The sequence below is a fragment of the Ascaphus truei genome, chromosome 18 (assembly GCF_040206685.1).
Source record: "Ascaphus truei isolate aAscTru1 chromosome 18, aAscTru1.hap1, whole genome shotgun sequence".
In the NCBI taxonomy this organism is placed as follows: Eukaryota; Metazoa; Chordata; class Amphibia; order Anura; family Ascaphidae; genus Ascaphus; species Ascaphus truei.
The window spans coordinates 39,889,095-39,914,520 of NC_134500.1; the positions used below are offsets into that span (position 1 = coordinate 39,889,095).

The 25,426-nt window shown below is 34.9% G+C and overlaps 15 non-coding genes across 15 annotated transcripts; 7 read left to right on the top strand and 8 right to left on the bottom strand.

Moving 5' to 3' along the window:
* Positions 1 to 469: 469 nt before the first annotated feature.
* TRNAV-CAC (transfer RNA valine (anticodon CAC)) lies at positions 470 to 542 on the bottom strand. Its single transcript has one exon. It is a non-coding gene; the product is annotated as a tRNA-Val (tRNA).
* A 287-nt stretch (positions 543 to 829) lies between these two features.
* TRNAV-CAC (transfer RNA valine (anticodon CAC)) lies at positions 830 to 902 on the bottom strand. Its single transcript has one exon. It is a non-coding gene; the product is annotated as a tRNA-Val (tRNA).
* Positions 903 to 5,055: 4,153 nt separating this feature from the next.
* On the bottom strand, positions 5,056 to 5,128 carry TRNAV-CAC (transfer RNA valine (anticodon CAC)). The gene has a single exon. It is a non-coding gene; the product is annotated as a tRNA-Val (tRNA).
* Positions 5,129 to 6,494: 1,366 nt separating this feature from the next.
* Positions 6,495 to 6,567, bottom strand: TRNAV-CAC (transfer RNA valine (anticodon CAC)). The gene has a single exon. It is a non-coding gene; the product is annotated as a tRNA-Val (tRNA).
* Positions 6,568 to 7,215: 648 nt separating this feature from the next.
* TRNAV-CAC (transfer RNA valine (anticodon CAC)) lies at positions 7,216 to 7,288 on the bottom strand. The gene has a single exon. It is a non-coding gene; the product is annotated as a tRNA-Val (tRNA).
* A 287-nt stretch (positions 7,289 to 7,575) lies between these two features.
* TRNAV-CAC (transfer RNA valine (anticodon CAC)) lies at positions 7,576 to 7,648 on the bottom strand. The gene has a single exon. It is a non-coding gene; the product is annotated as a tRNA-Val (tRNA).
* Positions 7,649 to 8,207: 559 nt separating this feature from the next.
* Positions 8,208 to 8,280, bottom strand: TRNAV-CAC (transfer RNA valine (anticodon CAC)). The gene has a single exon. It is a non-coding gene; the product is annotated as a tRNA-Val (tRNA).
* Positions 8,281 to 8,567: 287 nt separating this feature from the next.
* On the bottom strand, positions 8,568 to 8,640 carry TRNAV-CAC (transfer RNA valine (anticodon CAC)). The gene has a single exon. It is a non-coding gene; the product is annotated as a tRNA-Val (tRNA).
* An 8,573-nt stretch (positions 8,641 to 17,213) lies between these two features.
* On the top strand, positions 17,214 to 17,286 carry TRNAV-CAC (transfer RNA valine (anticodon CAC)). The gene has a single exon. It is a non-coding gene; the product is annotated as a tRNA-Val (tRNA).
* Positions 17,287 to 17,571: 285 nt separating this feature from the next.
* On the top strand, positions 17,572 to 17,644 carry TRNAV-CAC (transfer RNA valine (anticodon CAC)). Its single transcript has one exon. It is a non-coding gene; the product is annotated as a tRNA-Val (tRNA).
* Positions 17,645 to 19,376: 1,732 nt separating this feature from the next.
* On the top strand, positions 19,377 to 19,449 carry TRNAV-CAC (transfer RNA valine (anticodon CAC)). The gene has a single exon. It is a non-coding gene; the product is annotated as a tRNA-Val (tRNA).
* Positions 19,450 to 20,368: 919 nt separating this feature from the next.
* On the top strand, positions 20,369 to 20,441 carry TRNAV-CAC (transfer RNA valine (anticodon CAC)). The gene has a single exon. It is a non-coding gene; the product is annotated as a tRNA-Val (tRNA).
* A 1,365-nt stretch (positions 20,442 to 21,806) lies between these two features.
* TRNAV-CAC (transfer RNA valine (anticodon CAC)) lies at positions 21,807 to 21,879 on the top strand. Its single transcript has one exon. It is a non-coding gene; the product is annotated as a tRNA-Val (tRNA).
* A 287-nt stretch (positions 21,880 to 22,166) lies between these two features.
* Positions 22,167 to 22,239, top strand: TRNAV-CAC (transfer RNA valine (anticodon CAC)). The gene has a single exon. It is a non-coding gene; the product is annotated as a tRNA-Val (tRNA).
* Positions 22,240 to 24,601: 2,362 nt separating this feature from the next.
* Positions 24,602 to 24,674, top strand: TRNAV-AAC (transfer RNA valine (anticodon AAC)). The gene has a single exon. It is a non-coding gene; the product is annotated as a tRNA-Val (tRNA).
* The last annotated feature ends 752 nt before the right edge of the window (positions 24,675 to 25,426 follow it).

Genomic DNA, 25,426 nt, shown 5'->3' on the forward strand with positions numbered 1-25,426 from the left:
GTCTGAAAGGATACTAAAACCATAACCAATATTTCTGGATTCAAGATTGCCTTCACAATATCTTGTTTTCGAAAACGTTCATTTATGCATAAAAGACCAGACAACTACATAGTTCCACTGTGTTTTGAACCCATGACTTTCTGCGTGTTAAGCAGACGTGATAACCACTACACTATGGAACTCTTATAAATGTTTTCTGAAACAGCTTTTCATTCCGCAAAAAAGCACATCAGATTAATTTGTGTGTGCTTGAAATCTTGCTTAAATTGAGCTTACGTTTTCTGTTTAATAATATATATTTCAAAAAGTACAATTGAACAAACAAGAATCTTACTCTATTTGGTAAAGGAAATATTGTATGAAAGGATTCTAAAACCTTAAAAAATATTTCTGGATTCAAGGTTTCCGTTGCTGTCACAATATCTTGTTTGAAAACGTACATTTATGCATGAAAGACAAGACAACTACATAGTTCCACTGGGTTTTGAACCCAGGACCTTCTGCGTGTGAAGCAGACGTGATAACCACTACACTATGGAACTCTTAAAAATGTTTCCTGAATCAGCTTTTCTGTCCGCAAGAAAGCACATCAGATTCATTTGTGTGTGCTCAAAATCATGCTTAAATTGAGCTAACGTTTTCTGTTTAATAAAATATATTTCAAAAAGTACCCTTGAACAAACAAGAATCTTACTCTATTTGGTAAAGAAAAAATTGTCTGAAAGGATACTAAAACCATATCCAATATTTCTGGATTCAAGATTTCCGTTGCCATCACAATATCTTGTTTGAAAACGTACATTTATGCATAAAAGACAAGACAACTACATAGTTCCACTGGGTTTTGAACCCAGGACCTTCTGCGTGTGAAGCAGACGTGATAACCACTACACTATGGAACTCTTAAAAATGTTTCCTGAATCAGCTTTTCTGTCCGCAAGAAAGCACATCAGATTCATTTGTGTGTGCTCAAAATCATGCTTAAATTGAGCTTACGTTTTCTGTTTAATAATATATATTTCAAAAAGTACACTTGAACAAACAAGAATCTTACTCTATTTGGTAAAGAAAATATTGTATGAAAGGATTCTAAAACCTTAACCAATATTTCTGGATTCAAGATTTCTGTTGCCGTCACAATATCTTGTATGAAAACGTACATTTATGCATAGAAGACAAGACAACTACATAGTTCCACTGGGTTTTGAACAACGGACCTTCTGCGTGTTAAGCAGATGTGATAACCACTACACTATGCAACTCTTAAAATTGTTTCCTGAAACAGCTTTTCTGTCCGCAAGAAAGCACATCAGATTCATTTGTGTGTGCTCAAAATCATGCTTAAATTGAGCTAATGTTTTCTGTTTAATAAAATATATTTCAAAAAGTAAACTTGAACAAACAAGAATATTACTCTATTTGGTAAAGATAAAATTGTCTGAAAGGATTCTAAAACCATAACCAATATTTCTGGATTCAAGATTTCTGTTGCCGTCACAACATCTTGTTTGAAAACGTACATTTATGCATAGAAGACCAGACAACTACATAGTTCCACTGTGTTTTGAACAACGGATCTTCTGCGTGTTAAGCAGATGTGATAACCACTACACTATGGAACTCTTAAAATTGTTTCCTGAAACAGCTTTTCTGTCCTCAAGAAAGCACATCAAATTCATTTGTGTGTGCTCGAAACCTTGCTTAAATTGAGCTTACGTTTTCTGTTTAATAATATATTTCAAACAGTACACTTGAAGAAAAAAGAATCTTACTCTATTTGGTAAAGAAAAAATTGTCTGAAAGTATACTAAAATCATATCCAATATTTCTGGATTCAAGATTTCCGTTGCCGTCACAAAATCTTGTTTGAAAACGTACATTTATGCATAGAAGACCAGACAACTACATAGTTCCACTGTGTTTTGAACAACGGATCTTCTGCGTGTTAAGCAGATGTGATAACCACTACACTATGGAACTCTTAAAATTATTTCCTGAAACAGCTTTTCTGTCCGCAAGAAAGCACATCAGATTCATTTGTGTGTGATCAAAATCATGCTTAAATTGAGCTGACGTTTTCTGTTTAATAAAATATATTTCAAAAAGTAAAGTTGAACAAACAAGAATCTTACTCTATTTGGTAAAGAAAAAATTGTATGAAAGGATTCTAAAACTATAACCAATATTTCTGGATTCAAGATTTCCGTTGCCGTCACAATATCTTGTTTGAAAACGTACATTTATGCATAATAGACCGACAACTGCATAGTTCCACTGTGTTTTGAACAACGGACCTTCTGCGTGTTAAGCAGATGTGATAACCACTACACTATGGAACTCTTAAAATTGTGTCCTGAAACAGCTTTTCTGTTCGCAAGAAAGCACATCAGATTCATTTGTGTGTGCTCGAAATCTTGCTTAAATTGAGCTTAAGTTTTCTGTTTAATAATATATATTTCAAAAAGTACACTTGAACAAACAAGAATCTTACTCTATTTGGTAAAGAAAAAATTGTATGAAAGATGGTAAAACCATAACCCATATTTCTGGATTCAAGATTTCCGTTGCCGTCACAATATCTTGTTTGAAAACGTACATTTATGCATAAAAGACAAGACAACTATATAGTTCCACTGGGTTTTGAACAACGGATCTTCTGCGTGTTAAGCAGATGTGATAACCACTACACTATGGAACTCTTAAAATTGTATCCTGAAACAGCTTTTCTGTCCGCAAGAAAGCACATCAAATTCATTTGTGTGTGCTCGAAACCTTGCTTAAATTGAGCTTACGTTTTCTGTTTAATAATATATTTCAAACAGTACACTTGAACAAAAAAGAATCTTACTCTATTTGGTAAAGAAAAAATTGTCTGAAAGGATACTAAAATCATATCCAATATTTCTGGATTCAAGATTTCCGTTGCCGTCACAATATCTTGTTTGAAAACATACATTTATGCATAAAAGACCGACAACTGCATAGTTCCACTGTGTTTTGAACAACGGACCTTCTGCGTGTTAAGCAGATGTGATAACCACTACACTATGTAACTCTTAAAATTGTGTCCTGAAACAGCTTTTCTGTCCGCAAGAAAGCACATCAGATTTATTTGTGTGTGCTCGAAATCTTGCTTAAATTGAGCTTAAGTTTTCTGTTTAATAATATATATTTCAAAAAGTACACTTGAACAAACAAGAATATTACTCTATTTGGTAAAGAAAAAATTGTATGAAAGATGGTAAAACCATAACCCATATTTCTGGATTCAAGATTTCCGTTGCCGTCACAATATCTTGTTTTCGAAAACGTTCATTTATGCATAAAAGACCAGACAACTACATAGTTCTAGTGTGTTTTGAACAACGGACCTTCTGCGTGTTAAGCAGATGTGATAACCACTACACTATGGAACTCTTAAAATTGTTTCCCGAAAAAGCTTTTCTGTCCGCAAGAAAGCACATCAGATTCATTTGTGTGTGATCAAAATCATGCTTAAATTGAGCTTACGTTTTCTGTTTAATAAAATATATTTCATAAAGTAAAGTTGAACAAACAATAATCTTACTCTATTTGGTAAAGAAAAAATTGTATGAAAGGATTCTAAAACTATAACCAATATTTCTGGATTCAAGATTTCCGTTGCCGTCACAATATCTTGTTTGAAAACGTACATTTATGCATAAAAGACCGACAACTGCATAGTTCCACTGTGTTTTGAACAACGGACCTTCTGCGTGTTAAGCAGACGTGATAACCACTACACTATGGAACTCTTAAAATTGTGTCCTGAAACAGCTTTTCTGTCCGCAAGAAAGCACATCAGATTCATTTGTGTGTGCTCAAAATCATGCTTAAATTAAGCTAACGTTTTCTGTTTAATAAAATATATTTCAAAAAGTACCCTTGAACAAACAAGAATCTTACTCTATTTGGTAAAGAAAAAATTGTCTGAAAGGATACTAAAACCATATCCAATATTTCTGGATTCAAGATTTCCGTTGCCATCACAATATCTTGTATGAAAACGTACATTTATGCATAAAAGACAAGACAACTACATAGTTCCACTGGGTTTTGAACCCAGGACCTTCTGTGTGTTAAGCAGATGTGATAACCACTACACTATGGAACTCTTCCAAAAATTTTCTGAAACAGCTTTTCAGTCTGCAATTAAGCACATCAGATTCATTTGTGTGTGCTTGAAATCTTGCTTAAATTGAGCTTACGTTTTCTGTTTAATAATATATATTTCAAAAAGTACACTTGAACAAACAAGAATCTTACTCTATTTGGTAAAGAAAAATTGTATGAAAGAATGGTAAAACCATAACCCATATTTCTGGAACCACTGTGTTTTGATCAACGGACCTTCTGCATGTTAAGCAGATGTGATAACCACTACACTATGGAACTCTTAAAAATGCTTCCTGAAACAGCTTTTCTGTCCGCAAGAAAGCATATCAGATTCATTTGCACGAAACCTTGCTTAAATTGAGCTTACGTTTTCTGTTTAATAATATATATTTCAAAAAGTACACTTGAACAAACAAGAATCTTACTATTTTTGGTAAAGAAAAAATTGTCTGAAAGGATACTAAAACCATAACCAATATTTCTGGATTCAAGATTGCCTTCACAATATCTTGTTTTCGAAAACGTTCATTTATGCATAAAAGACCAGACAACTACATAGTTCCACTGGGTTTTGAAACCCATGACTTTCTGCGTGTTAAGCAGACATGATAACCACTACACTATGGAACTCTTATAAATGTTTTCTGAAACAGCTTTTCATTCCGCAAAAAAAGCACATCAGATTAATTTGTGTGTGCTTGAAATCTTGCTTAAATTGAGCTTACGTTTTCTGTTTAATAATATATATTTCAAAAAGTACAATTGAACAAACAAGAATCTTACACTATTTGGTAAAGGAAATATTGTATGAATGGATTCTAAAACCTTAACCAATATTTCTGGATTCAAGGTTTCCGTTGCTGTCACAATATCTTGTTTGAAAACGTACATTTATGCATGAAAGACAAGACAACTACATAGTTCCACTGGGTTTTGAACCCAGGACCTTCTGCGTGTGAAGCAGACGTGATAACCACTACACTATGGAACTCTTAAAAATGTGTCCTGAATTAGCTTTTCTGTCCGCAAGAAAGCACATCAGATTCATTTGTGTGTGCTCAAAATCATGCTTAAATTGAGCTAACGTTTTCTGTTTAATAAAATATATTTCAAAAAGTAAACTTGAACAAACAAGAATATTACTCTATTTGGTAAAGATAAAATCGTCTGAAAGGATTCTAAAACCATAACCAATATTTCTGGATTCAAGATTTCTGTTGCCGTCACAATATCTTGTTTGAAAACGCACTTTTATGCAGAGAAGATCAGACAACTACATAGTTCCACTGTGTTTTGAACAACGGATCTTCTGCGTGTTAAGCAGATGTGATAACCACTACACTATGGAACTCTTAAAATTGTTTCCTGAAACAGCTTTTCTGTCCGCAAGAAAGCACATCAGATTAATTTGTGTGTGCTCGAAACCTTGCTTAAATTGAGCTTACGTTATCTGTTTAATAATATATTTCAAACAGTACACTTGAACAAAAAAGAATCTTACTATTTTTGGTAAAGAAAAAATTGTCTGAAAGGATACTAAAACCATAACCAATATTTCTGGATTCAAGATTTCCGTTGCCGTCACAATATCTTGTTTGAAAACGCACATTTATGCATAAAAGACAAGACAGCTACATAATTCAACTGGGTTTTGAACCCAGGACCTTCTGCGTGTGAAGCAGACGTGATAACCACTACACTATGGAACTCTTAAAAATGCTTCCTGAAACAGCTTTTCAGACCGCAAAAAAAGCACATCAGATTAATTTGTGTGAGCTAGAAATCTTGCTTAAATTGAGCTTACGTTTTCTGTTTAATAATATATATTTCAAAAAGTACAATTGAACAAACAAGAATCTTACTCTATTTGGTAAAGAAAATATTGTATGAAAGGATTCTAAAACCTTAACCAATATTTCTGGATTCAAGATTTCTGTTGCCGTCACATTATCTTGTATGAAAACGTACATTTATGCATAGAAGACAAGACAACTACATAGTTCCAATGTGTTTTGAACAACGGACCTTCTGCGTGTTAAGTAGATGTGATAACCACTACACTATGGAAATCTTAAAAATGTTTTCTGAAACAGCTTTTCTGTCCGGAAGAAAGCACATCAGATTCATTTGTGTGTGCTCGAAATCTTGCTTAAATTGAACTTACGTTTTCTGTTTAATAATATATATTTCAAAAAGTACACTTGAACAAACAAGAATATTACTCTATTTGGTAAAGAAAAAATTGTCTGAAAGGATACTAAAACCATATCCAATATTTCTGGATTCAAGATTTCCGTTGCCATCACAATATCTTGTTTGAAAACGTACATTTATGCATAAATGACAAGACAACTACATAGTTCCACTGGGTTTTGAACCCAGGACCTTCTGCGTGTGAAGCAGACGTGATAACCACTACACTATGGAACTCTTAAAAATGTTTCCTGAAACAGCTTTTCTGTCCGCAAGAAAGCACATCAGATTCATTTGTGTGTGCTCAAAATCATGTTTAAATTGAGCTAACGTTTTCTGTTTAATAAAATATATTTCAAACAGTACACTTGAACAAACAAGAATCTTACTCTATTTGGTAAAGAAAAAATTGTCTGAAAGGATACTAAAACCATATCCAATATTTCTGGATTCAAGATTTCCGTTGCCGTCACAATATCTTGTTTGAAAACGTACATTTATGCATAAAAGACAAGACAACTACATAATTCCACTGGGTTTTGAACCCAGGAGCTTCTGCGTGTGAAGCAGACGTGATAACCACTACACTATGGAACTCTTAAAATTGTTTCCTGAAACAGCTTTTCTGTCCGCAAGAAAGCACATCAGATTCATTTGTGTGAACTCGAAACCTTGCTTAAATTGAGCTTACGTTTTCTGTTTAATAAAATATATTTCAAAAAGTACACTTGAACAAACAAGAATCTTACTCTATTTGGTAAAGAAAAAATTGTATGAAAGAATGCTAAAACCATAACCCATATTTCTGGATTCAAGATTTCCTTTGCCCGTCACAATATCTTGTTTGAAAACGTACATTTATGCAAGAAATACAAGACAACTACATAGTTCCACTGGGTTTTGAACCCAGGACCTTCTGCGTGTGAAGCAGACGTGATAACCACTACACTATGGAACTCTTAAAAATGTTTCCTGAATCAGCTTTTCTGTCCGCAAGAAAGCACATCAGATTCATTTGTGTGTGCTCAAAATCTTGCTTAAATTGAACTTACGTTTTCTGTTTAATAAAATATATTTCAAAAAGTACCCTTGAACAAACAAGAATCTTACTCTATTTGGTAAAGAAAAAATTGTCTGAAAGGATACTAAAACCATATCCAATATTTCTGGATTCAAGATTTCCGTTGCCATCACAATATCTTGTTTGAAAACGTACATTTATGCATAAAAGACAAAACAACTACATAGTTCCACTGGGTTTTGAACCCAGGACCTTCTGCGTGTGAAGCAGATGTGATAACCACTACACTATGGAACTCTTCCAAAAAATTTCTGAAACAGCTTTTCAGTCTGCAAAAAAGCACATCAGATTCAATTGTGTGTGCTTGAAATCTTGCTTAAATTGAGCTTACGTTTTCTGTTTAATAATATATATTTCAAAAAGTACACTTGAACAAACAAGAATCTTACTCTATTTGGTAAAGATAAAATTGTATGAAAGAATGGTAAAACCATAACCCATATTTCTGGATCCACTGTGTTTTGAACAACAGACCTTTTGCATGTTAAGCAGATGTGATAACCGCTACACTATGGAACTCTTAAAAATGCTTCCTGAAACAGCTTTTCTGTCTGCAAGAAAGCACATCAGATTCATTTGCACGAAACCTTGCTTAAATTGAGCTTACGTTTTCTGTTTAATAATATATATTTCAAAAAGTACACTTGAACAATCAAGAATCTTACTATTTTTGGTAAAGAAAAAATTGTCTGAAAGGATACTAAAACCATAACCAATATTTCTGGATTCAAGATTGCCTTCACAATATCTTGTTTTCGAAAACGTTCATTTATGCATAAAAGACCAGACAACTACATAGTTCCACTGGGTTTTGAACCCAGGACCTTCTGCGTGTGAAGCAGACGTGATAACCACTACACTATGGAACTCTTAAAATTGTTTCCTGAAACAGCTTTTCTGTCCGCAAGAAAGCACATCAGATTCATTTGTGTGTGCTCAAAATCATGCTTAAATTGAGCTAACGTTTTCTGGTTAATAAAATATATTTCAAAAAGTAAACTTGAACAAACAAGAATATTACTCTATTTGGTAAAGAAAAAATTGTCTGAAAGGATACTAAAACCATATCCAATATTTCTGGATTCAAGATTTCCGTTGCCGTCACAATATCTTGTTTGAAAATGTACATTTATGCATAAAAGACAAGACAACTACATAGTTCCACTGGGTTTTGAACCCAGGACCTTCTGCGTGTGAAGCAGACGTGATAACCACTACACTATGGAACTCTTAAAAATGTTTCCTGAAACAGCTTTTCTGTCCGCAAGAAAGCACATCAGATTAATTTGTGTGTGCTTGAAATCTTGCTTAAATTGAGCTTACGTTTTCTGTTTAATAATATATATTTCAAAAAGTACAATTGAACAAACAAGAATCTTACTCTATTTGGTAAAGAAAATATTGTATGAAAGGATTCTAAAACCTTAACCAATATTTCTGGATTCAAGGTTTCCATTGCAGTCACAATATCTTGTTTGATAACATACATTTATGCATAGAAGACAAGACAATTACATAGTTCCACTGTGTTTTGAACAACGGACCTTCTGCGTGTTAAGCAGATGTGATAACCACTACACTATGGAACTCTTAAAATTGTTTCCTGAAACAGCTTTTCTGTCCGCAAGAAAGCACATCAGATTCATTTGAGTGTGCTCGAAATCTTGCTTAAATTGAACTTACGTTTTCTGTTTAATAATATATATTTCAAAAGTACAATTGAACAAACAAGAATCTTACTCTATTTGGTAAAGATAAAATTGTCTGAAAGGATTCTAAAACCATAACCAATATTTCTGGATTCAAGATTTCTGTTGTCGTCCCAATATCTTGTTTGAAAACGTACATTTATGCATAAAAGAAAAGGCCACTACATAGTTCCACTGAGTTTTGAACAACTGACTTTCTGCGTGTTAAGCAGATGTGATAACCACTATACTATGGAACTCTTAAAATTGTTTCCTGAAACAGCTTTTCTGTCCGCAAGAAAGCACATCAGATTCATTTGTGTGTGCTCGAAACCTTGCTTAAATTGAGCTTACGTTTTCTGTTTAATAATATATATTTCAAAAGTACAATTGAACAAACAAGAATCTTACTCTATTTGGTAAAGAAAAAACTGTCTGAAAGGATACTAAAACCATATCCAATATTCCTGGATTCAAGATTTCCGTTGCCGTTACAATATCTTGTTTTCAAAAACGTACATTTATGCATAAAAGACCAGACAACTACATAGTTCCACTGGGTTTTGAACCCAGGACCTTCTGCGGGTTAAGCAGACGTGATAACCACTACACTATGGAACTCTTAAAAATGTTCTCTGAAACAGCTTTTCTGTCCACAAGAAAGCACATCAGATTCATTTGTGTGTGCTCGAAATCTTGCTTAAATTGAGATTACGTTTTCTGTTTAATAATATATATTTCAAAAAGTACACTTGAACAAACAAGAATCTTACTCTATTTGGTAAAGAAAAAATTGTATGAAAGAATGCTAAAACCATAACCCATATTTCTGAATTCAAGATTTCCGTTGCCGTCACAATATCTTGTTTGAAAACATACATATATGCATAAAAGACAAAACAACTACCTAGTTACACTGGGTTTTGAACCCAGGACCTTCTGCGTGTGAAGCAGACGTGATAACCACTACACTATGGAACTCTTAAAATTGTTTCCTGAAACAGCTTTTCTGTCCGCAAGAAAGCACATCAGATTCATTTGAGTGTGCTCGAAATCTTGCTTAAATTGAACTTACGTTTTCTGTTTAATAATATATATTTCAAAAAGTACATTTGAACAAACAAGAATCTTACTATTTTTGGTAAAGAAAAAATTGTCTGAAAGGATACTAAAACCATAACCAATATTTCTGGATTCAAGATTGCCTTCACCATATCTTGTTTTCGAAAACGTTCATTTATGCATAAAAGACCTGACAACTACATAGTTCCACAGAGTTTTGAACCCAGGACCTTCTGCGTGTTAAGCAGACGTGATAACCACTACACTATGGAACTCTTATAAATGTTTTCTGAAACAGCTTTTCAGTCCTCAAAAAGCACATCAGATTAATTTGTGTGTGCTTGAAATCTTGCTTAAATTGAGCTAACGTTTTCTGTTTAATAATATATATTTCAAAAAGTACACTTGAACAAACAAGAATCTTACTCTATTTGGTAAAGAAAAAATTGTCTGAAAGGATACTAAAAACGCTTTTACTGGGCACACCACACTTCCAGGCAAGCCCTTCAACAAGATCCACGCTCCCTTTCCTTTCTGATCCGTTTTAGACCTCCGTACCAGCAACCTCACCAAACCTTCTCCTAAACTTACGTCAGCCCGCTACAAGCCACCCCCTCCTTTCTTGGATACACAAACCAATTCACCTACTCGCAGAGCTGCAAAAAATGCTATGATGAATGTGACCTTAAAAAGTACTGCCTAAAAACTGAAAGAGCATACCACGTCTGTGGCCCGCAACAAACCTTCCAAAATTACCGGCGTCACTGGTCTTCTGCCATCCCTGCTAGTTATCCCTTTAACCATGCCTGCTAGCACCTTCCTTACCACAAAACACTTGGACCCATCAACCCTACCATTCAGCCTAAGGAAGAACGATATACCGCCATCTTTCTCCCTATGGATCCACCAGCTAAACCCTTGTCCCTCCAACTCATCATGTGACCCAGCAAAATGTCTACCTCCGAGATCTTTCCTCCCGCCAACCTTTCCGCCTCCCGAAATTCTCGCCAAGCAGCCACCTAAGCACCCCACGTACCCGGGGCGAGTGAAGCCTTGATTAAATCAATCACACCTCCGTTACCAGATCCCACAAGACTGCTGGGCACCGTTCGCCCTGGGTCTCCGCCCCCGGTGCCAACCTCCGAAACAGCTCGTGATAACCACTACACTATGGAACTCTTATAAATGTTTTCTTAAAAAGCTTTTCATTCCGCAAAAAATGCACATCAGATTAATTTGTGTGTGCTTGAAATCTTGCTTAAATTGAGCTTACGTTTTCTGTTTAATAATATAAATTTCAAAAAGTACAATTGAACAAACAAGAAACTTACTCTATTTGGTAAAGATAAAATTGTATGAAAGGATTCTAAAACCTTAACCAATATTTCTGGATTCAAGATTTCCGTTGCCGTCACAATATCTTGTTTGAAAACGTACATTTATGCATAAAAGACAAGACAACTACATAGTTCCACTGGGTTTTGAACAACGGACCTTCTGCGTGTTAAGCAGATGTGATAACCACTACACTATGGAACTCTTAAAAATGTTTTCTGAAACAGCTTTTCTGTCCGCAAGAAAGCACATCAGATTCATTTGTGTGTGCTCGAAATCTTGCTTAAATTGAGCTTACGTTTTCTGTTTAATAATATAAATTTCAAGAAGTACACTTGAACAAACAAGAATCTTACTCTATTTGGTAAAGAAAAAATTGTCTGAAAGGATACCAGCAATGTAGAAAAGAGTGCAACGCACCACGATCCAAAAGAAGAACAGGTCTGGCAAAAAGGTATCTTTAATAAGGAATCATAAAAGCAAGGGATGCAACCCTTCTACGCGTTTCGTGCTTGGCACTTTATCAAGAAGTGCTTCCACACGATATACAAGACCGTTAAATACCAATGGCTGCCAAATCTCGCGATATCCATGACGTCACCGCTCTGCCATAGCCAATGAAATTTAGCCCTCTGACGCATGCGCCCTGAGACCTAGCATAGGGGAGTTGCTAGACCTATCGCCGTCCTCACAACACTGTTGTGAAACGCCCCTAGGGGAGTGCCACAAGGGGAATGAGGGCTAAACGAAGGCTGCATCCGCGAAGGCTCCCATGCGCGGCATTCCCATGAGTATTCCCTAGAGTAACGAAGGCTCCCATGCGCGGCATTCCCCGCTCCCACTGATTAGTACCCGCATCTCAACGGGCTGCGGTCCGGCACCGGGTCTGCATGCCGTGGCGTTCGGTGTGGGGGAGCGTTAGGAGTGGCAGCGGTGATTACATGTGTCGGAAAGGCACCGCTGCCAGCCGCTTCTGCGCATGCGCATAGGTCCGCAGTCATCTCCATTAGCAATGCGCATGCGCGCCATTGCAGCGGACATATGGGGAGAATGGCGACCGTTAGGCGTCTCATGTAGATGTAGATGTGATAACCACTACACTATGGAACTCTTAAAATTGTTTCCTGAAACAGCTTTTCTGTCCGCAAGAAAGCACATTAGATTCATTTGTGTGTGCTCGAAACCTTCCTTAAATTGAGCTTACGTTTTCTGTTTAATAATATATTTCAAACAGTACACTTGAACAAAAAAGAATCTTACTCTATTTGGTAAAGAAAAAATTGTCTGAAAGGATACTAAAATCATATCCAATATTTCTGGATTCAAGATTTCCGTTGCCGTCACAATATCTTGTTTGAAAACGTACATTTATGCATAAAAGACAAGACAACTACATGATTCCACTGGGTTTTGAACCAAAGACCTTCTGCGTGTGAAGCAGACGTGATAACCACTACACTATGGAACTCTTAAAAATGTTTCCTGAATCAGCTTTTCTGTCCGCAAGAAAGCACATCAGATTCATTTGTGTGTGCTCGAAATCTTGCTTAAATTGAGCTTACGTTTTCTGTTTAATAATATATTTCAAACAGTACACTTGAACAATCAAGAATCTTACTCTATTTGGTAAAGAAAAAATTGTCTGAAAGGATACTAAAACCATATCCAATATTTCTGGATTCAAGATTTCCGTTGCCGTCTCAATATCTTGTTTGAAAACGTATATTTATGCATAAAAGACAAAACAACTACATAATTCCACTGGGTTTTGAACCCAGGAGCTTCTGCGTGTGAAGCAGATGTGATTACCACTACACTATGGAACTCTTAAAATTGTTTCCTGAAACAGCATTTCTGTCCGCAAGAAAGCACATCAGATTCATTTGTGTGTGCTCGAAATCTTGCTTAAATTGAGCTTACGTTTTCTGTTTAATAATATATATTTCAAGAAGTACACTTGAACAAACAAGAATCTTACTCTATTTGGTAAAGAAAAAATTGTCTGAAAGGATACTAAAACCATATCCAATATTTCTGGATTCAAGATTTCCGTTGCCGTCTCAATACAGTATCTTGTTTGAAAACGTATATTTATGCATAAAAGACAAAACAACTACATAATTCCGCTGGGTTTTGAACCCAGGAGCTTCTGCGTGGTAAGCAGATGAGCTAACCACTACACTATGCAACTCTTAAAAATGTTTCCTGAAACAGCTTTTCTGTCCGCAAGAAAGCACATCAGATTCATTTGTGTGTGCTCAAAATCATGCTTAAATTGAGCTAACGTTTTCTGTTTAATAAAATATATTTCAAAAAGTAAACTTGAACAAACAAGAATATTACTCTATTTGGTAAAGATAAAATTGTCTGAAAGGATTCTAAAACCATAACCAATATTTCTGGTTTCAAGATTTCTGTTACCGTCATAATATCTTGTTTGAAAACGTACATTTATGCATAAAAGACAAGACAACTACATAGTTCCACTGGGTTTTGAACCCAGGACCATCTGCGTGTGAAGCAGACGTGATAACCACTACACTATGCAACTCTTAAAAATGTTTCCTGAAACAGCTTTTCTGTCCGCAAGAAAGCACATCAGATTCATTTGTGTGTGCTCGAAACCTTCCTTAAATTGAGCTTACGTTTTCTGTTTAATAATATATTTCAAACAGTACACTTGAACAAAAAAGAATCTTACTCTATTTGGTAAAGAAAAAATTGTCTGAAAGGATACTAAAATCATATCCAATATTTCTGGATTCAAGATTTCCGTTGCCGTCACAATATCTTGTTTGAAAACGTACATTTCCTGAAACAGCTTTTCTGTCCGCAAGAAAGCACATCAGATTAATTTGTGTGTGCTTGAAATCTTGCTTAAATTGAGCTTACGTTTTCTGTTTAATAATATATATTTCAAAAAGTACAATTGAACAAACAAGAATCTTACTCTATTTGGTAAAGAAAATATTGTATGAAAGGATTCTAAAACTATAACCAATATTTCTGGATTCAGGATTTCTGTTGCCGTCACAATATCTTGTTTGAAAACGTACATTTATGCATAAAAGACATGACCAGGGAGGTTCCAGGTGGTTCCCCTCTCCCCCCGCCTTGTACCCACATGTAACGTACAAATAAAGACAGGAAACGGGAGCTGGAGGTAAAATGGCCGCGGCTATTTATTTATACAGAAAACCTAATGGGGTAAATGCACTCCCTGCCAGAGTGTGCTCCTTTGACAGGAGGGGGAGGGGACGGTCAGCCGGCCCTCGAACCGCTGACCTCGTGTCCCCTACGCGAGCGGGCTCTCGAGGTCATGGATAACTGACCTTGCCCACTCGTACTCCCCCCGGGCTCAAACGGCCCAGCTCCCAGTCTGGCAAGAACAAGCACCTACCCCCCAAGAGCCGCCGCGACAAAGGCAAAACTGGACAATGACCCCTCCTGCTCGGACCTCGTTCCTTTCACTCAGCACAGTATCAGCTGTTCGTGCTGAAACGGAACAAAGAACCATTAACACGGCATACAATGCATATGTCCACATTCCTGGGAATACCCTGCCCTGCTCAACCTTCTGCTGCCGTTCATTACATGATTGCAATCACTACCTAATGGGATGGGTGGGTGGGAAATCGTCTGGCGGGCAGCAAAAGAGGACGTGCTGCCCGCCAGCCTGGCCTTAAGTAGGCCTTCCGGGAACTCCTCCCCAGAAATCTTGAATCCAGAAATATTGGTTATGGTTTTAGAATCCTTACAGACAATTTTATCTTTACCAAATAGAGTAAGATTCTTTTTTGTTCAAGTGTACTGTTTGAAATATATTATTAAACAGAAAACGTAAGCTCAATTTAAGCATGATTTTGATCACACACAAATGAACAAATGTCTTGCGGACAGAAAAGCTGTTTCAGGAAACATTTTTAAGAGTTCCATAGTGTAGTGGTTATCACGTCTGCTTCACACGCAGAAGCTCCTGGGTTCAAAAGCCAGTGGAATTATGTAGTTGTCTTGTCTTTTATGCATAAATATACGTTTTCAAACAAGATATTGAGACGGCAACGGGAATCCAGAAATATTGGATATGGTTTTAGTATCCTTTCAGACAATTTTTTCTTTATCAAATAGAGTAAGATTCTTGATTGTTCAAGTGTACTGTTTGAAATATATTATTAAACAGAAAACGTAAGCTCAATTTAAGCAAGGTTTCGAGCACACACAAATTAATCTGATGTGCTTTCTTACGGACAGAAAAGCTGTTTCAGGAAACAATTTTAAGAGTTCCATAGTGTAGTGGTTATCACGTCTGCTTCACACGCAGAAGGTCCGTTGTTCAAAACACAGTGGAACTTTGTAGTTGTCTATTCTTTTATGCATAAATGTACGTTTTCAATCAAGATATTGTGACGGCAACAGAAATCTTGAATCCAGAAATATTGGTTATGGTTTTAGAATCCTTTCAGACAATTTTATCTTTACCAAATAGAGTAATATTCTTGTTTGTTCAAGTTTACTTTTTGAAATATATTTTATTAAACAGAAAACGTTAGCTCAATTTAAGCATGATTTTGAGCACACACAAATAAATCTGATGTGCTTTCTTGCGGACAGAAAAGCTGTTTCAGGAAACAATTTTAAGAGTTCCATAGTGTAGTGGTTAGCTCATCTGCTTACCACGCAGAAGTTCCTGGGTTCAAAACCAAGTGGAACCATGTAGTTGTCTGGTCTTTTATGCATAAATATACGTTTTCAAACAAGATATTGTGAGGGCAACGGAAATCTTGAATCCAGAAATATTGGATATGGTTTTAGTATCCTTTCAGACAATTTTTTCTTTACCAAATAGAGTAAGATTCTTGTTTGTTCAAGTGTACTTCTTGAAATATATATTATTAAACAGAAAACGTAAGCTCAATTTAAGCAAGATTTCGAGCACACACAAATGAATCTGATGTGCTTTCTTGCGGACAGAAATGCTTTTTCAGGAAACAATTTTAAGAGTTCCATAGTGTAGTGGTTATCACATCTGCTTCACACGCAGAAGCTCCTGGGTTCAAAATCCAGTGGAATTATGTAGTTGTCTTGTCTTTTATGCATAAATATACGTTTTCAAACAAGATATTGAGACGGCAACGGAATTCTTGAATCCAGAAATATTGGATATGGTTTTAGTATCCTTTCAGACAATTTTTTCTTTATCAAATATAGTAAGATTCTTGATTGTTCAAGTGTACTGTTTGAAATGTATTATTAAACAGAAAACGTAAGCTCAATTTAAGCAAGATTTCGAGCATACACAAATTAATCTGATGTGCTTTCTTGCGGACAGAAAAGCTGTTTCAGGAAACAATTTTAAGAGTTCCATAGTGTAGTGGTTATCACGTCTGCTTCACACGCAGAAGGTCCGTTGTTCAAAACACAGTGGAACTATGTAGTTGTCTATTCTTTTATGCATAAATGTACGTTTTCAAACAAGATATTATGACGGCAACAGAAATCTTGAATCCAGAAATATTGGTTATGGTTTTAGAATCCTTTCAGACAATTTTATCTTTACCAAATAGAGTAATATTCTTGTTTGTTCAAGTTTACTTTTTGAAATATATTTTATTAAACAGAAAACGTAAGCTCAATTTAAGCAAGATTTCGAGCACACACAAATGAATCTGATGTGCTTTCTTGCGGACAGAAAAACTGATTCAGAAAACATTTTTAAGAGTTCCATAGTGTAGTGGTTATCACGTCTGCTTCACACGCAGAAGGTCCTGGGTTCAAAACCCAGTGGAATTATGTAGTTGTCTTGTCTTTTATGCATAAATACGTTTTCAAACAAGATATTGTGACGGCAACGGAAATCTTGAATCCAGAAATATTGGATATGGTTTTAGAATCCTTTCAGACAATTTTATCTTTACCAAATAGAGTTATATTCTTGTTTGTTCAAGTTTACTTTTTGAAATATATTTTATTAAACAGAAAACGTTAGCTCAATTTAAGCATGATTTTGAGCACACACAAATGAATCTGATGTGCTTTCTTGCGGACAGAAAAGCTGTTTCAGGAAACATTTTTAAGAGTTCCATAGTGTAGTGGTTATCACGTCTGCTTCACACGCAGAAGGTCCTGGGTTCAAAACCCAGTGGAACTATGTAGTTGTCTTGTCATTTATGCATAAATGTACATTTTCAAACAAGATATTGTGATGGCAATGGAAATCTTGAATCCAGAAATATTGGATATGGTTTTAGTATCCTTTCAGACAATTTTTTCTTTAACAAATAGAGTAATATTCTTGTTTGTTCAAGTGTACTTTTTGAAATATATATTATTAAACAGAAAACGTAAGTTCAATTTAAGCAAGATTTCGAGCACACACAAATGAATCTGATGTGCTTTCTTCCGGACAGAAAAGCTGTTTCAGAAAACATTTTTAAGATTTCCATAGTGTAGTGGTTATCACATTTACTTAACACGCAGAAGGTCCGTTGTTCAAAACACATTGGAACTATGTAGTTGTCTTGTCTTCTATGCATAAATGTACGTTTTCATACAAGATAATGTGACGGCAACAGAAATCTTGAATCCAGAAATATTGGTTAAGGTTTTAGAATCCTTTCATACAATATTTTCTTTACCAAATAGAGTAAGATTCTTGTTTGTTCAATTGTACTTTTTGAAATATATATTATTAAACAGAAAACATACTGTAAGCTCAATTTAAGCAAGATTTCGAGCACACACAAATGAATCTGATGTGCTTTCTTCCGGACAGAAAAGCTGTTTCAGAAAACATTTTTAAGATTTCCATAGTGTAGTGGTTATCACATCTACTTAACACGCAGAAGGTCCGTTGTTCAAAACACATTGGAACTATGTAGTTGTCATGTCTTCTATGCATAAATGTACGTTTTCATAAAAGATAATGTGACGGCAACAGAAATCTTGAATCCAGAAATATTGGTTAAGGTTTTAGAATCCTTTCATACAATATTTTCTTTACCAAATAGAGTAAGATTCTTGTTTGTTCAATTGTACTTTTTGAAATATATATTATTAAACAGAAAACGTAAGCTCAATTTAAGCAAGATTTCTAGCACACACAAATTAATCTAATGTGCTTTTTTTGCGGACAGAAAAGCTGTTTCAGGAAGCATTTTTAAGAGTTTCATAGTGTAGTGGTTATCACGTCTGCTTCACACGCAAGAAGGTCCTGGGTTCAAAACCCAGTGGAACTATGTAGTTGTCTTGTCTTTTATGCATAAATGTATGTTTTCAAACAAGATATTGTGACGGCAACGGAAATCTTGAATCCAGAAATATTGGTTATGGTTTTAGAATCCTTTCAGACAATTTTTTCTTTACCAAAAATAGTAAGATTCTTTTTTGTTCAAGTGTACTGTTTGAAATATATTATTAAACAGAAAACGTAAGCTCAATTTAAGCAAGGTTTTGAGCACACACAAATTAATCTGATGTGCTTTCTTGCGGACAGAAAAGCTGTTTCAGGAAACAATTTTAAGAGTTCCATAGTGTAGTGGTTATCACGTCTGCTTCACACGCAGAAGGTCCGTTGTTCAAAACCCAGTGGAACTATGTAGTTGTCTTGTCTTTTATGCATAAATGTACGTTTTCAAACAAGATATTGTGATGGCAACGGAAATCTTGAATCCAGAAATATTGGATATGGTTTTAGTATCCTTTCAGACAATTTTTTCTTTACCAAATAGAGTAAGATTCTTGTTTGTTCAAGGGTACTTTTTGAAATATATTTTATTAAACAGAAAAAGTTAGCTTAATTTAAGCATGATTTTGAGCACACACAAATGAATCTGATGTGCTTTCTTGCGGACAGAAAAGCTGTTTCAGGAAACATTTTTAAGAGTTCCATAGTGTAGTGGTTATCACGTCTGCTTCACAAGCAGAAGGTCCTGGGTTCAAAACCCAGTGGAACTATGTAGTTGTCTTGTCTTTTATGCATAAATGTACATTTTCAAACAAGATATTGTGACGGCAACGGAAATCTTGAATCCAGAAATATTGGATATGGTTTTAGTATCCTTTCAGACAATTTTTTCTTTACCAAATAGGGCAATATTCTTGTTGGTTCAAGTTTATTTTTTTAAATATATTTTATTAACCAGAAAACGATTGTTCAATTTAAGCATGATTTTGAGCACACACAAATGAATCTGATGTGCTTTCTTGCGGACAGAAAAGCTGTTTCAGGAAACAATTTTAAGAGTTCCATAGTGTAGTGGTTATCACGTCTGCTTCACACGCAGAAGGTCCTGGGTTCAAAACCCAGAGGAACTATGTAGTTGTCTGGTCTTTTATGCATAAATGAACGTTTTCGAAAACAAGATATTGTGAAGGCAATCTTGAATCCAGAAATATTGGTTATGGTTTTAGTATCCTTTCAGACAATTTTTTCTTTACCAAAAATAGTAAGATTCTTGTTTGTTCAAGTGTACTTTTTGAAATATATATTATTAAACAGAAAACGTAAGCTCAATTTAAGCAAGGTTTCGTGCAAATGAATCTGATGTGCTTTCTTGCGGACAGAAAAGCTGTTTCAGGAAGCATTTTTAAGAGTTCCATAGTGTAGCGGTTATCACATCTGCTTAACATGCAAAAGGTCCGTTGTTCAAAACACAGTGGATCCAGAAATATGGGTTATGGTTTTACCATTCTTTCATACAATTTTTTCTTTACCAAATAGAGTAAGATTCTTGTTTGTTCAAGTGTACTTTTTGAAATATATATTATTAAACAGAAAACGTAAGCTCAATTTAAGCAAGATTTCAAGCACACACAAATGAATCTGATGTGCTTTTTTGCAGACTGAAAAGCTGTTTCAGAAATTTTTTGGAAGAGTTCCATAGTGTAGTGGTTATCACATCTGCTTCACACGCAGAAGGTCCTGGGTTCAAAACCCAGTGGAACTATGTAGTTGTCTTGTCTTTTATGCATAAATGTACGTTTTCAAACAAGATATTGTGATGGCAACGGAAATCTTGAATCCAGAAATATTGGATATGGTTTTAGTATCCTTTCAGACAATTTTTTCTTTACCAAATAGAGTAAGATTCTTGTTTGTTCAAGGGTACTTTTTGAAATATATTTTATTAAACAGAAAACGTTAGCTCAATTTAAGCATAATTTTGAGCACACACAAATAAATCTGATGTGCTTTCTTGCGGACAGAAAAGCTGTTTCAGGAAACAATTTTAAGAGTTCCATAGTGTAGTGGTTAGCTCATCTGCTTACCACGCAGAAGTTCCTGGGTTCAAAACCAAGTGGAACCATGTAGTTGTCTGGTCTTTTATGCATAAATATACGTTTTCAAACAAGATATTGTGAGGGCAACGGAAATCTTGAATCCAGAAATATTGGATATGGTTTTAGTATCCTTTCAGACAATTTTTTCTTTACCAAATAGAGTAAGATTCTTGTTTGTTCAAGTGTACTTCTTGAAATATATATTATTAAACAGAAAACGTAAGCTCAATTTAAGCAAGATTTCGAGCACACACAAATGAATCTGATGTGCTTTCTTGCGGACAGAAATGCTTTTTCAGGAAACAATTTTAAGAGTTCCATAGTGTAGTGGTTATCACATCTGCTTCACACGCAGAAGCTCCTGGGTTCAAAATCCAGTGGAATTATGTAGTTGTCTTGTCTTTTATGCATAAATATACGTTTTCAAACAAGATATTGAGACGGCAACGGAAATCTTGAATCCAGAAATATTGGATATGGTTTTAGTATCCTTTCAGACAATTTTTTCTTTATCAAATAGAGTAAGATTCTTGATTGTTCAAGTGTACTGTTTGAAATGTATTATTAAACAGAAAACGTAAGCTCAATTTAAGCAAGATTTCGAGCATACACAAATTAATCTGATGTGCTTTCTTGCGGACAGAAAAGCTGTTTCAGGAAACAATTTTAAGAGTTCCATAGTGTAGTGGTTATCACGTCTGCTTCACACGCAGAAGGTCCGTTGTTCAAAACACAGTGGAACTATGTAGTTGTCTATTCTTTTATGCATAAATGTACGTTTTCAAACAAGATATTATGACGGCAACAGAAATCTTGAATCCAGAAATATTGGTTATGGTTTTAGAATCCTTTCAGACAATTTTATCTTTACCAAATAGAGTAAGATTCTTGTTTGTTCAAGTTTACTTTTTGAAATATATTTTATTAAACAGAAAACGTAAGCTCAATTTAAGCAAGATTTCGAGCACACACAAATGAATCTGATGTGCTTTCTTGCGGACAGAAAAACTGATTCAGAAAACATTTTTAAGAGTTCCATAGTGTAGTGGTTATCACGTCTGCTTCACACGCAGAAGGTCCTGGGTTCAAAACCCAGTGGAATTATGTAGTTGTCTTGTCTTTTATGCATAAATGTACGTTTTCAAACAAGATATTGTGACGGCAACGGAAATCTTGAATCCAGAAATATTGGATATGGTTTTAGAATCCTTTCAGACAATTTTATCTTTACCAAATAGAGTAATATTCTTGTTTGTTCAAGTTTACTTTTTGAAATATATTTTATTAAACAGAAAACGTTAGCTCAATTTAAGCATGATTTTGAGCACACACAAATGAATCTGATGTGCTTTCTTGCGGACAGAAAAGCTGTTTCAGGAAACATTTTTAAGAGTTCCATAGTGTAGTGGTTATCACGTCTGCTTCACACGCAGAAGGTCCTGGGTTCAAAACCCAGTGGAACTATGTAGTTGTCTTGTCATATATGCATAAATGTACATTTTCAAACAAGATATTGTGATGGCAATGGAAATCTTGAATCCAGAAATATTGGATATGGTTTTAGTATCCTTTCAGACAATTTTTTCTTTACCAAATAGAGTAATATTCTTGTTTGTTCAAGTGTACTTTTTGAAATATATATTATTAAACAGAAAACGTAAGTTCAATTTAAGCAAGATTTCGAGCACACACAAATGAATCTGATGTGCTTTTTTTGCGGAATGAAAAGCTGTTTCAGAAAACATTTATAAGAGTTCCATAGTGTAGTGGTTATCACGTCTGCTTAACACGCAGAAAGTCATGGGTTCAAAACCCAGTGGAACTATGTAGTTGTCTGGTCTTTTATGCATAAATGAACGTTTTCGAAAACAAGATATTGTGAAGGCAATCTTGAATCCAGAAATATTGGTTATGGTTTTAGTATCCTTTCAGACAATTTTTTCTTTACCAAAAATAGTAAGATTCTTGTTTGTTCAAGTGTACTTTTTGAAATATATATTATTAAACAGAAAACGTAAGCTCAATTTAAGCAAGGTTTCGTGCAAATGAATCTGATGTGCTTTCTTGCGGACAGAAAAGCTGTTTCAGGAAGCATTTTTAAGAGTTCCATAGTGTAGTGGTTATCACATCTGCTTAATATGCAAAAGGTCCGTTGTTCAAAACACAGTGGATCCAAAAATATGGGTTATGGTTTTAAGATTCTTTCATACAATTTTTTCTTTACCAAATAGAGTAAGATTCTTGTTTGTTCAAGTGTACTTTTTTTAAATATATATTATTAAACAGAAAACGTAAGCTCAATTTAAGCAAGATTTCAAGCACACACAAATGAATCTGATGTGCTTTTTTGCAGACTGAAAAGCTGTTTCAGAAATTTTTTGGAAGAGTTCCATAGTGTAGTGGTTATCACATCTGCTTAACACCCAGAAGGTCCGTTGTTCAAAACACAGTGGATCTATGTAGTTGTCTGGTCTTCTATGCTTAAATGTACATTTTCAAACAAGATATTGTGACGGCAACAGAAATCTTGAATACAGAAATATTGGTTATGGTTTTAGAATCCTTTCAGACAATTTTTTCTTTACCAAATAGAGTCAGATTCTTGTTTGTTCAAGTGTACTTTTTGAAATATATATTATTAAACAGAAAACGTAAGTTCAATTTAAGCAAGATATCGAGCACACACAAATGAATCTGATGTGCTTTCTTGCGGACAGAAAAGCTGTTTCAGGAAACAATTTTAAGAGTTCCATAGTGTAGTGGTTATCACGTCTGCTTCACACGCAGAAGGTCCTGGGTTCAAAACCCAGTGTAACTAGGTAGTTGTTTTGTCTTTTATGCATATATGTACGTTTTCAAACAAGATATTGTGACGGCAACGGAAATCTTGAATTCAGAAATATGGGTTATGGTTTTAGCATTCTTTCATACAATTTTTTCTTTACCAAATAGAGTAAGATTCTTGTTTGTTCAAGTGTACTTTTTGAAATATATATTATTAAACAGAAAACGTAAGCTCAATTTAAGCAAGTTTTCGAGCACACACAAATGAATCTGATGTGCTTTCTTGTGGACAGAAAAGCTGTTTCAGAGAATATTTTTAAGAGTTCCATAGTGTAGTGGTTATCACGTCTGCTTAACCCGCAGAAGGTCCTGGGTTCAAAACCCAGTGGAACTATGTAGTTGTCTGGTCTTTTATGCATAAATGTACGTTTTTGAAAACAAGATATTGTAACGGCAACGGAAATCTTGAATCCAGAAATATTGGATATGGTTTTAGTATCCTTTCAGACAGTTTTTTCTTTACCAAATAGAGTAAGATTCTTGTTTGTTCAATTGTACTTTTGAAATATATATTATTAAACAGAAAACGTAAGCTCAATTTAAGCAAGGTTTCGAGCACACACAAATGAATCTGATGTGCTTTCTTGCGGACAGAAAAGCTGATTCAGGAAACATTTTTAAGAGTTCCATAGTGTAGTGGTTATCACATCTGCTTAACACGCAGAAGGTCCGTTGTTCAAAACACAGTGGAACTATGTAGTTGTCTTGTCTTCTATGCATAAATGTACGTTATCAAACAAGATATTGTGACTGCAATGGAAACCTTGAATCCAGAAATATTGGTTAAGGTTTTAGAATCCTTTCATACAATATTTTCTTTACCAAATAGAGGAAGATTCTTGTTTGTTCAATTGTACTTTTTGAAATATATATTATTAAACAGAAAACGTAAGCTCAATTTAAGCAAGATTTCGAGCACACACAAATGAATCTGATGTGCTTTCTTGTGGACAGAAAAGCTGTTTCAGAGAATATTTTTAAGAGTTCCATAGTGTAGTGGTTATCACGTCTGCTTAACACGCAGAAGGTCCTGGGTTCAAAACCCAGTGGAACTATGTAGTTTTCTTGTCTTTTATGCATAAATGTACGTTTTCAAACAAGATATTGTAACGGCAACGGAAATCTTGAATCCAGAAATATGGGTTATGGTTGTACCATCTTTCATACAATTTTTTCTTTACCAAATAGAGTAAGATTCTTGTTTGTTCAAGTGTACTTTTTGAAATATATATTATTAAACAGAAAACGTAAGCTCAATTTAAGCAAGATTTCGAGCACACACAAATGAATCTGATGTGCTTTCTTGTGGACAAAAAAGCTGTTTCAGAGAATATTTTTAGGAGTTCCATAGTGTAGTGGTTATCACGTCTGCTTAACACGCAGAAGGTCTGTTGTTCAAAACACAGTGGAACTATGTAGTTGTCTGGTCTTTTATGCATAAATGTACGTTTTCGAAAACTAGATATTGTAACGGCAACGGAAATCTTGAATCCAGAAATATTGGATATGGTTTTAGTATCCTTTCAGACAGTTTTTTCTTTACCAAATAGAGTAAGATTCTTGTTTGTTCAATTGTACTTTTGAAATATATATTATTAAACAGAAAACGTAAGCTCAATTTAAGCAAGGTTTCGAGCACACACAAATGTATCTGATGTGCTTTCTTGCGGACAGAAAAGCTGTTTCAGAAAACATTTTTAAGAGTTCCATAGTGTAGTGGTTATCACATCTGCTTAACACGCAGATGGTCTGTTGTTCAAAACACAGTGGAACTATGTAGTTGTCTTGTCTTTTATGCATAAATGTA